Below are 11,883 nucleotides of genomic sequence, written 5' to 3'. Positions count from 1 at the left end.
GTTAACTGTTTGATTTACCGAAGTCTCTGTTTGATTTGATACGTAAAAATCACGAAATACAGACGATAGTTTCCAGGTTACAAAGCATAATGAGAACGAAACGAAAATCAGAACAAGCTAACACCAACGTCATGTGTGAAAACTGTCAACGCATTGAAATATTTAGCCTCAATTTACTTCACAAAATCGGCACCAATATATTTTGTATGTTTCAAAATTTCCCTTCATACGCAAACTGTTGCACAACAAGCAAATTCATCATAGTCAGATCGACCCTTTTTCGTATAATGTCATGGCTGCTTTAAACAAAGAACCTCGTTTTAGAAGTATGGAATCATTTTACCGGATGCCGAACCCGAAGCTATTAAACTGATTGAAACACGCATTTCCTTTATTATTATTTTCGTAATAACTCAGATTTGAAACAGAATTTCCACTTAATTTTTGCAATTTATATTTTCCTTCCCATAAGGATAATTTATGCTAAACTATGTTGAATTTGCCTCGGTAGTTCTTGAGAAGAAGATTTTTAAAAATGCACCCCCCTTTTTCTACAGTTTCAAGGTTTTCTCCGCTTTGAAAACAGATCAAACTTTTATTTCTGCAATTTATATTCGCCCTCCAATAAGGATGATTTGTGCCAAATTTGGTTGAAATTGGATAAGCGGTTTTAGAGAAAAAGTTCAAAATGTAAAAAGTTTACAGACGGACAGACGGACGGACGGACAGACGGACGGACAGACGGACGACGGACAAAATGTGATCAGAATAGCTCACTTGAGCTTTCAGCTCAGGTGAGCTAATAAAAACTCTTCATTCTACTTGTCTAAATCTTACATTTATAAATTATTACTTCAGAGTTAATTTTTTTTTCTATGAACTTTAAGCTAAATTTTCAATGTTTGATAAAAAGAATATGCAATAATATAACAAAGTTCTAATAAAAAAAAACGTGAACACTCAATAATATCATAACATTCCTTAAAAATTAAAGTAATTAAGATCAAACTTTTATATAATTTTATTCATCGCCAATAATAACAGTACAGAAGTACCATTGGAGTTTTTCCAGAGCGTGAGTTTTTATTTCTACTGTCTTCGTCATCAAAACGGGCAAATTCCTCCCTGACGTACATACCTTTGACCCGCTGGCAGTGGGAGGTAAATCTCAATAGGTAAAACGGGTGAGATGTCGGAAGTTTTATTCTTTTTCCAAATTGACCATCATCTCTAAATGAACAAACAAATATGGTTCCTTATATGAACCTATATAATAGCGAAAACGTTCAATTCGATCTGTTTAAACTTTTTCATGACGTCACAATGATCATAGCACGTACTTATCGCTTGTCGGTTGGATGATTGTAAACATAGAATCTCAGTAATTTTAACAATTCTGAACGGTTTACCTTTTCCAAATGTAAATATAAGTAATAAACAGCAATGTTAACAAGTTCATCGTGATCAAATCTTCTTAGAAGCCCTTCGGTCTTCGGTCATTTGATCCCGGTGTAATTTTTAACTTGCTGTTTATTTCTTAAGAAAACTTAGATCAATACACATTTCAGAAAGGATATGAGTATGAATAATCCTTAAGATATCATTAAGATAAACTGATATAAATAGATTTTGTTCATTTCAATTCTAAAAAGATTTACATTACCGATTTAAAACTTTTATTTTTTCTCTAGTAATTGATAAAGGTGCAAATGGCTAGCATAAGTTTGGATGTAAGGCAAAATACAAATGTTAATATATTTCAAAAAGTTCTTTATAGGTTTTGAGAGATACATGTACAGGCAGAATGAGAAAAAAATCTATCAAACATGGTCTTAAAAGCATATTGACTGACTTATGTTTAGCATTTTAAAATGTAATTATTTGTATTGAATAAATCTGAAGGTTGTTTGATAAGGTATTTTTTTCTATCAATATGTACGAGTTTCCATTGGAAGGCAGTGAACTCCTTTTCAAATAGGTAGCAGGTGTCTTCCATTCACACATAAGATATTGATCCATATTCAGGTAATTTTTCGGTTTATATTTAAGTATAGTTTGAATATTTTTGTTTATTGATGTATTTTTAAGATTGAAACCTTTTTTGTACTATATGATTCGATGGTTTTTAAAAAATGTAATATGTGATAAATACATGTACATTTTACAGTTTTGACTACTATATGCGTTGAAACCAATTTTCATGTACAGTGTACATGACTTTAGTTTGTTTTATCGGTCAAGGGATTTCGGATCGAGAGGGCGAATTCATTTACATTGAAATTAATGTTACCTGCGTGTCTTTATATATTTACTTTATCAAAAAAACGCAACTGTTTTATAAAATATTATGAGTGTTCAATAATTTGCAATTTTAATTCAAACCAACCTACATAAGGCTTTTACCGTTTGCGGAAAACTCTCTCTCTCTCTCTCTCTCTCTCTCTCTCTCTCTCTCTCTCTCTCTCTCTCAATGTGTTACTGTACCTGCAACATTAATTCATACGTGTGTCCCAAAAATACACACCACTCGGTAATATCCCACCGTACGAATTGCTATTTTTGGAATCTTCGTCATCCCAGAACACACTGCCGTACTGAAATCCTGTGTGTATGTATATATATATATATATATATATATATATATATATATATATATATATATATATATATATATATATATATATATATATATATATATATATATATATTTATGTTAACTGTTTAGAAATCTCAAAGGGATGGCTTATGATATTAAAAAAATTGAATCCATAATTTATTCAATATATTTTGATCATTTCGAAAACTACATATGAGTGATGTTAACTTTATTGATCTTTGGTGCAATCGAGCTGTTGCCATTTAAAAATGGCATATCTAAAGGTCATATATGAAGACATCATATACGATTTTGATCGATTTTCACCTCCATCAGATATTCTTTAACCTTCCTTAATCTAAATCCCGTCGTCATTTTTTTTACTATAGCAGTTATGGTTTTATCTTATCAATGGGGTCTTGACCGTTATACTTTTAAATTTTCTGCAAAGCTGAATACCAATATCTTTGTAGAGACTGTTAATTAAAATTCTATATGGCAGTGGCCATTTTAGACAGCATTGGTCCCTTTTAGAAGAATAGCTCTGTATAAAAAAGATTTTCTTTTCTTAATGACACCGAAGTAAATACAAACTGGTACACGTACAAGTAAAATACAGAAAATTCTTATGTACGTGTAAGATACTGTGATAATAGAGCATTATTCTTATTTCAAAAATATAATATAGGTTAACTGCTGCCTAATCCTATTTGATAAATGAATATTCATGTTGCTTAAAAACAAGTAAGGTGTCTAGGTGGTCAATAAATTAGCCATCAGATCTACTTTATTCGTTTTTCTTAATTTGTTTATAAAATGTGACCTGTTAACATGACCTATTCCATGTAATTTGTAAAGCAAAATTCCATGAATTTAATTAAGCGTTTCATTTTGAGTATACTCCTATATTGTTTTATGAAAGCAGCTGAGACGTTTGCTATATCTTAAGAAATTAAGTTATTGGCAAAGCAAACCATAACAATGACCGTTTCATTTTACACTCAACTGAAAGGAATTTCAAATGTAGGTTTGAAGTGATGTGGACAAAAAATTGTGAGGTCGGATTTTTTTTCTTCAAATTTTATACACTTATAGGTTTTATTCAAAAGCATAAATATTCAATTTTCAGAATAAATCTGTCATAGGAAAACTTTAGATTATCTGTTTTGTACTGCGTAGACTACATGCTCTAATCAATACATTGAAATCTATGTACTCAATTTTTGCTCACCTGATGGACAAGATCCTCCATGTCTTAATACACAATAATTTCCTTTCGGCCATTTCTTTACACTACTAACAGCATGAGCACTCCGTGTGCAGTAATAAAACTTAAAATGTCTTCCAGAACTGCCTGTCGAATTTTTTAATAAATTCATTGTATGTAAGTATTGCAATATTTATGTCAAATAAATTTGCATGTTTGTTCATCTGATGAAATATATTGCAGCACGTCCAATAAGGATTATTTTTATTTTATGATTAATATTTTATAACAATTCAATAAATATTTTTTAAAAATAAACAATTTCAAAATCTTACCATTAAAATGATGGTCGTAGGCAATCCAATTTTTATTATCTTTATCCTCACTGTCTTGGCGACCCCAGCCCTCCATCCATCCTGGAGGACATCCGGTCTTTGGCTTCACCAAAGTATACGTTCCCATCGGCCAATCCACTAAAAGTTTTAAAAAATGTCCCTTCTTTACTTCCTTCCTTGCATGTTATTTTGAACGGCTCAATGATACAAGAGATCATTACGTAATTGTAAGTACCTGCAATATTGAGACTAATGGAAAACAGTATGAAACAATTCCTAAGTTTTTCCATTTTGAATCCACAACACATTAGAAATTCAAAGTAAAATGTACCTGCAATAACATTATTGTTGTTTTTGAATTAGGAATTTTAAAAATTTCAGTGATTTCTTTATTGAAATAGAATAAACAAGTGCATATACTTCCTTGCGTTTAAAATGGAAAAGTGTGTGAGTGTCTACTATTCGACAATTTATATGCATGCACTGATACCAATTTGATTGAAAATTATTACTTCGTGAAACCTGTTACATACCTCCAAACTTACTGCGTAGATACATGATTTATTGATATGTCGAGCAACCAGGCTGAAGCTAGTAGCCACTAACAGCAGCCACTAAGCCCGTAGAAGCTAGCAGCCAATAAGGAAATTCATCAAAGTACTGAGAGTACTCGAACAGAAAATTATATTTTACTTAATTATCGACAAATTTTAACTAATATCAAAATGATTAATGCTCAATAATTTGTACGAGCATTGACGACTTCCGAAGCAGTAAAGTTCGCCTGTATAAGAGTTATAAATGCGTCTTTGTTGGAAAGAAATGAATTATGTCTATACGGGTCATAGTTTAAGTTATGAAAATAATGTTATCCTAAGTGCAGTCTTATTGGTACAAATAGAAAAAAAACTATATGCATCGTATAAAGTGATGTGCAAACGTATTATGATATAACAGACATGATAAATTAAAGTAAATTAAAAGGTATAAAACGATACAAATACAATAGAAACCCCAAGCCTATCCAGTGTGGCAGGATAATTTGTTTACATCGAAGCTGAAAATGTGCGTGTTTAAGAATTTATCCTCTGGCCTTTTCACTCCCCCAGAAACAACATCAATCGAAAATTAAAAAGACATCGTATTATTACGAATATGAGACAATAGAAAATCCAGCATTTGGAATTTATTCTCATAAAAAAATGTCATATGTCAAAGTCAAAAACTGCGAAAATCATCAGGTGAAATTGGGATTATTTTGTCTCAGCCATGTTTTGACGTGAACCTTCGAAGAATACAACAATGACAATGAAAAGAGACGGTTTAGCTCCCCTGAACTTTGTCATATTTTAGCATTTCACAATGATATAGGAGTGAAAGGTGGACCATTATCTCTTTTATCTTTGAAGTGTGCATCAAACGGATAGCAGGGCAGTGTCGCGGACCAATGGGACAATTATTTCCCGTCTCAAATTTGGGCTGTAGGGGTACCACCAAGTGGCTCCCAGGGGTTCTGGCTCATTTCAGGGGTTTATATCTCACTTGAGATTGACCACAAGAACTTGAAAACACTAGGATTGGGTAGAGGACCTCATGAGGTATTCATAATAAGCGTAAGAGGGCACCTATGATCCCTACAAGGGCGTAGTTGGCTCACACGAACTTTGTCATATGTTAGCATTTGACAATGATATAGGGGTGAAAGGCGCGGGGTATTATCTCTTTTATCTTTGAAGTGTGCATCAAACGGATACCAGGGCAATGTAGGGGACCAATGGGGCTATTATTTCCCGGTCTCAAATTTGGGCTGTAGGGGTACCACCAAGTGCCCCCCAGGGTTTCTGGCTCATTTCAGGGGTTTATATCTCACTTGATACTGTTATAACAGTACTTAATTTTTAAATGCATTAGCAGTAATCCTCTTGTATTTAAAGAAATGAACTCTAAGTCTCCAGTCCTACATTGATTATTTGTCAATAAAATAAGTTTGAAAAAGTTTGAAAGAAATACTACAAAAAATAAATACATTCATGTAAATAAAAAAATGAATTAAATCATGCATTTAAACGGATGATTCATAAAATGTTTTTTATTGAATCTTTTTTATAAAAAGACTTTAAAATACATAAGTAAAATATATATACATGTATGATAAATGATCAATGAGGGATATATATCCCTCAAAGCAGTACCAGCCTTTAATGGCATTTATACTTTGATCGTTCTAAAACAGACTACTGATCACCTGTAATAAATTTCTTTTGTTCACTCCCTCCCCTTACCTGTACACCATTACCACTCAGTCAAAACCAGTCGGTTTATTCCCACTTAGCCAACATTCTGAAATTCTCAATTCCCACTTGGCCAACATTTTGATTTTCACACCTGAATGATCAGGAGGCTATAGTCTGTTTTCACATGTTAATGTATTTGTTATCAATTACCTGAGAATAGTTTGTTGAAAACAAATTAAAAAAATAGCATTTAATTGTGCCTATAACATGATAATCAGAATAAATAAATAAAAATAACCACATTTTTTTGGAAATATAGATCAGCAATTTTCTGCAAGATCATTGCACTAAACATGTTGAAACCAATATGGGCTCTTGCATGATTAAAAGGTTTTAATATGTAAATAATTTCAAACTGTTTAAATTAGATGTATAAAATATATATACATAGATAAGATTGATCAGCCGTTTTTAAAGAATATACTAGAAATTTGTAATACTATGTTGTAATATAAATTATATTTAATAAGACCCTTGACATTACAATTTAATGCAAATAACACAATTTTGTACCTCATGTTCATGTGTATTTTAATGGTTTGAGAGAATAAACAAATTGAGAAGCATTATTATGGCCATTAATTAACAGAATCGAAAGCCTGAAAATTATAAGTTTTTAATTGCTTTACGGACTGCTAGTTGAAAGACATAAATAATCAAAATGCCCAATCTTCAGGTGCAGATCAACTTTATAGATAATCATTATTAAATCAGCATAATTATCATAATTGTCATTATCATAATGACAACGGAGGATTTAACTTCATTACTAATGATGTATTGATCATCATTCAATGAATCTTATTAAGTATGAAGTATACACCATTAAAAATATAAGCACTTTACTCTAGCATTTTTATGTTTTGTTAATTTCACACTCTGTAGATTGGAATTAATCAAAATAATCATAGAAATCAAAGATATTTGGGAAAAAAAAGAATCTGAATATGATGTATAGTTAAAATTTCCAACGTGATTCTTAAAATTACAATATTTTTATTGTGTAAATTTATGATGAAAATAGACAAACTATGATATTTGTACCCGAATTAAGGGCATGAATTATAGGGGAATATGTAACAGTTCGTTTAAAAAAAAAATTTGCATCTGAATAAATCAAATAAAATAAAGTATTATGTATTTGTCTATAGGCTAACAAATATATATTAATTCTCCTACTCTCATCTGAAAACAGACTATGGCTTACCTGTAATTAAATTCTTTTGTTCTCCACCTGCATCCCATTCCCACTTAGCCAACACAAATCTACCTGTATTTTACCTGGATTTTTTTCAAAATGTTGGCTAAATGGGAAGACACCAACCAGTCACCTGTGTAATTTTCAGAATTTAAGCTAAAAGGGACAACACCTTTTATACATACTTTCAATACATATACACACATATGATTTGAAAATGTATAGAGAGTTGTTGATATAAATTGATAGAAGTTATTTCATTCTAAACTACAACTGCTTCGCAAATTCATTATTTTGTTGGATTTGTTTTTCTTTTCTCTCATTTTGATGCATACCTTTTCCAGTGTAATATATTTGACTAAAATAAACAGAGAACGCCTATGGGCATATCAGAATGAAATCAGAGTTGTTATATGAATCGGTAAATGCAATGTTCTCACGACAAAGCATTGATTTTAAGCATATCCTTTACTTCATTGGCTGTGAATCATAAGACTTGTTTTATACATATTATAAACGGACAAAGAATCGATATCAATAATTTCCGTCATAAATGAGTCAGAAAATATTATATCTATCGTCGTCATTCAAAATATTATCATCAGGTCTAATCGACCCTTGTCTATATTTTGTAATAAATTTGATTTTAAAAAAATTATTCTATCAGTCTAAACATTTGCAATTTTAATCTAACATCGTCGAAAACATTCTTTAGTTAATCTTTTCATTATCGCAGAATAATGATAAACATGTATTTTAGCTCAAAGCTAACAACAAATAGCCTTTATGCGAAACCACGCAATACGATTAAGAGATTCCTTTGAATAAATCTCATTCAGATTTTAACATGATAATTATACAGTCTTATATATAAACCACTGTGATACAATTAGGTTTAAACGATGTTTGTATTTTTTTTTATTTTTTTTTTTGGGGGGGGGGGTTGTGAAGGTTAATTTTTAAAGAATTACAAGCACAATATAGTTACTAGGTTCTAAATGAAAATACGAAAACTCTAAAAATATGTAAAGTAGAAAATATCAAATGAACTTTGATTTATAAGAGTGATTTTTCCGGGAAATCAATCTTTCCTATAGGTCAATTCTTTTGTTAGATACAAGTGATCCTTTCATAAGTATGGTATAGTATTATGGTCATGATCTTGTTACTGTAATATGTTTTCATTTTCATTTATTACAGATTTGAACGGACAATTTCTTCCTGCGATTATCTTTTCTTGAATATTTGTTGGAATAAAATGGTTTCGAATTATACACGTCACGTCAGGTCATATATTTTATTTGGTTTTATATTACACCTAAATTATTGAATTCTAACGATACCACGTGTGTTTGTTAATTTTCGTATGCATCATACATGAATTAATATCATATTTTCTTTATATATCTTATATGAATATATATGCCAATCTTTTAATTTTATATGAATTTAATACACTAACCAAAATGACAACATATGTTAGAGTAGATATAAATATGACCATCATTGGACAGTAATTCCCGTACGCGCGAATTTTTTTCCCTTAAATTACGATTCTTTTCATTTGTATAAAATATAGAAAAATGCAACGCAAAGTATGGTTATTTGATAACTAATACAAAAGAGACGATTTCAATATCAAAAGTAAATAAACGTTGATTATTTTCAAATGGTTTATAATTAATCATTTTACTTCTTTAAAACAAAAAAAGTATCAAAAAATTATGAACGAAATTAACAAGAATACTTTGGGTACAATTTTAGAAGCAATGCAGTATAAGAATTTTCTCTTAGCCATAAAGGTGCTAAGCCGATGAAGTTATTGACTGCCCATGGATGGGACTCTAGTCCATCGCAGGTTGACGTCCAGCGTAAATGCAAGTCGGTACCCAATTTTAGCTTGGTGTCCTCCGCCAATACATGTATTGTAGATACTGAGTAAATCTCTCTTATATAAGGACACAACACAATATCAGGTTTTAAGCCAGCGAGCCTTTAGTTACTTATCTAAACGTCGCATGTTCAAACCTTGATGTGGTCACTGTGTATAATAAACTTCAAGAATATTTTTTTGTAAAAACTATAACAGGTAAATAAATATGATTATAAAGATATTCAAGGACATTTCAACAACTCAAGCACAATTGGTGCAATTTTGATTGTCATGAAACAATCAGTAATCTAAAAAAAACTGAACAAAAGATATCGTTTACATCCACTTGAAGACCATGTGCCTAATCCATCTCCTTGAAGTACCAGCTTACCGGCATCTGCAAACATCTGACAGTCGTAATTGTCTCTTCCATTTGATAAAGGGGGCTAGCTACATGTACATACACTTTTGTAGATGAACAGTCTCAAAAATTATTAGTTTAAGCATAAGTTACATTAGCCATAGTTTTTAGACTGCGTGCTGCAAAATTAGGTGTCTAAGAAAACTACATGCAGAATGTGAGTCGATAGAAGTCGATCTATTCGGATAGACGGTTTTGATATACTAGTACAATCTTCTCTGAAAAGGAGTTGAGTATCTCAGAGAAGAGCACACTCTGTACATATAATAATTTATTTGCTGTTCTTAATTAAAAACCAAGAGATTTTTGTTTACGATACATGTTTATTTTCCTCAATTAATCTCTAGACTAGTGTCTGATTTACACTATAGAGGGAAATATTCTCCATCTCCGTTTAGTTTTTGACACTCTAACCCTCGCTGTAAGTGGTTAAATTTAAGACTGGGCAAATTCGAGTGTCTTTAATGATTTCTCGTTTAAAACAACTGTGACGTGTCTGAGCGATTTCAAGACTGGGCGAAACCATTTGCAAGTGTTTAAAAGCGAAATCACACGAGGCGAAAAAAACCCTAAACACTGTAACTGTGTGATATAATTATGCAACTAGCAAACTATGCGTCAGATATCGACGTAAACTTGTAAACAAACTAGAATTTCATTACTCTAATGAATAAGGAGCACTGCCAACTGGACTGGCTATTGCAACCCAGCAGTCATCATGTCGCCTGTAAAACTCCTCTCAGATGACGTTTACTGGACAAGGGCCAACCAACGTTTACAGATTAGCTGAAACATACTGGTAGTTATCAAATGAAAAAAAAAATTATATGTAAATTTTATTGACCTGTATATATATGTTATGTATACAACTAAACATGTGCCAAATACCAATTGTATAATTGTTTGTACATGTACTATGTAAATATGCTCAAATCAAATTAACAAATGTCTGTCGATAGGGCACGTTAGCTGACGCTTTTTGTATTAATATATTTATACTGTGGAGTTTAATAACAAGTTGATATTAGACGTATTCGGTAAATGTAAATGCTTAACAGAGTTATGTAGCGTATAATCTTTTCAACATATTTTTAATCATATTTATTATGATTAAATGACTTTGAAATTCCATTATTTCTACGATACCCTTCAAAACTGAAAAAAAATCTTATAAATATCGCATTTTGTGACGGTAGATTAATTTAAGACTCTTGATATGTGCATGTTTTATACACATACCTTAAACTCCTTTTATCTATATTTTGTTAAGGTTTTTTGTTTTGGAACTATAGGTATACTCTCCCCCCCCCCCATGGATTAGGATTTTCATCATTTGGGGAAAAAAATTGTTATGGAAGAAAAGATTTTTTGTTTTGGAAGTATAGCCCCCCCCCCCCCCCCCCCCCCGGATTAGGATTTTCATGATTTTGGGAATTAGATATTTTTCTCTCAATATTTATGAGGATAAGTCTAACCCCCAACCCCCCAACCCCCACTTTCAATTTGCTTCCGACGCCAGTGTAAGGTACCTCACTACACCCACACTTATACTGTCACAAGATGGCGATTTAAATGTTTTGTTAAACTGTTCATATCGTTCGATTCGGTTGTATATCGTCGTAACTCAGTGGGTAAAGTTTTGGGCTTTTGAACTGCAGATCAGGAGTTCGAATCCGCCTGGAGCTTTTGTTCATGTTTACTGAATTGAATTTTCAAAAAATATAATTTTTCATCCAAAATTGCACATTTTTTTGTGGCCTATGTAACTTAAATACTTCTTATCAATTATGATATCTATTATAATCAATTAAGTAATTTTCTGCTGATTTGAGAAAATATTTCAAGGTGTAGTGAGCCACCTTAATATTTAGGTAGAGGTGTTGGCGCAGTTGATAGCGTCGACTGATCTGGACACGATAGCCCCGGGTTCGAGTCTGGTTTTTTCTTATTGTGTTTAAC

General features: G+C 31.5%; 1 pseudogene; it reads right to left on the bottom strand.

The window, feature by feature from the left end:
* Positions 1–1,025: 1,025 nt before the first annotated feature.
* On the bottom strand, positions 1,026–4,383 carry LOC128160884 (uncharacterized; annotated as a pseudogene).
* Positions 4,384–11,883: the final 7,500 nt, after the last annotated feature.

The sequence above is a fragment of the Crassostrea angulata genome, chromosome 8 (assembly GCF_025612915.1).
Source record: "Crassostrea angulata isolate pt1a10 chromosome 8, ASM2561291v2, whole genome shotgun sequence".
Classification (NCBI taxonomy): domain Eukaryota; kingdom Metazoa; phylum Mollusca; class Bivalvia; order Ostreida; family Ostreidae; genus Magallana; species Magallana angulata.
The sequence above is the reverse complement of the archived record's forward strand: the minus strand, read 5'-3'. Positions and strand labels throughout refer to the sequence as shown.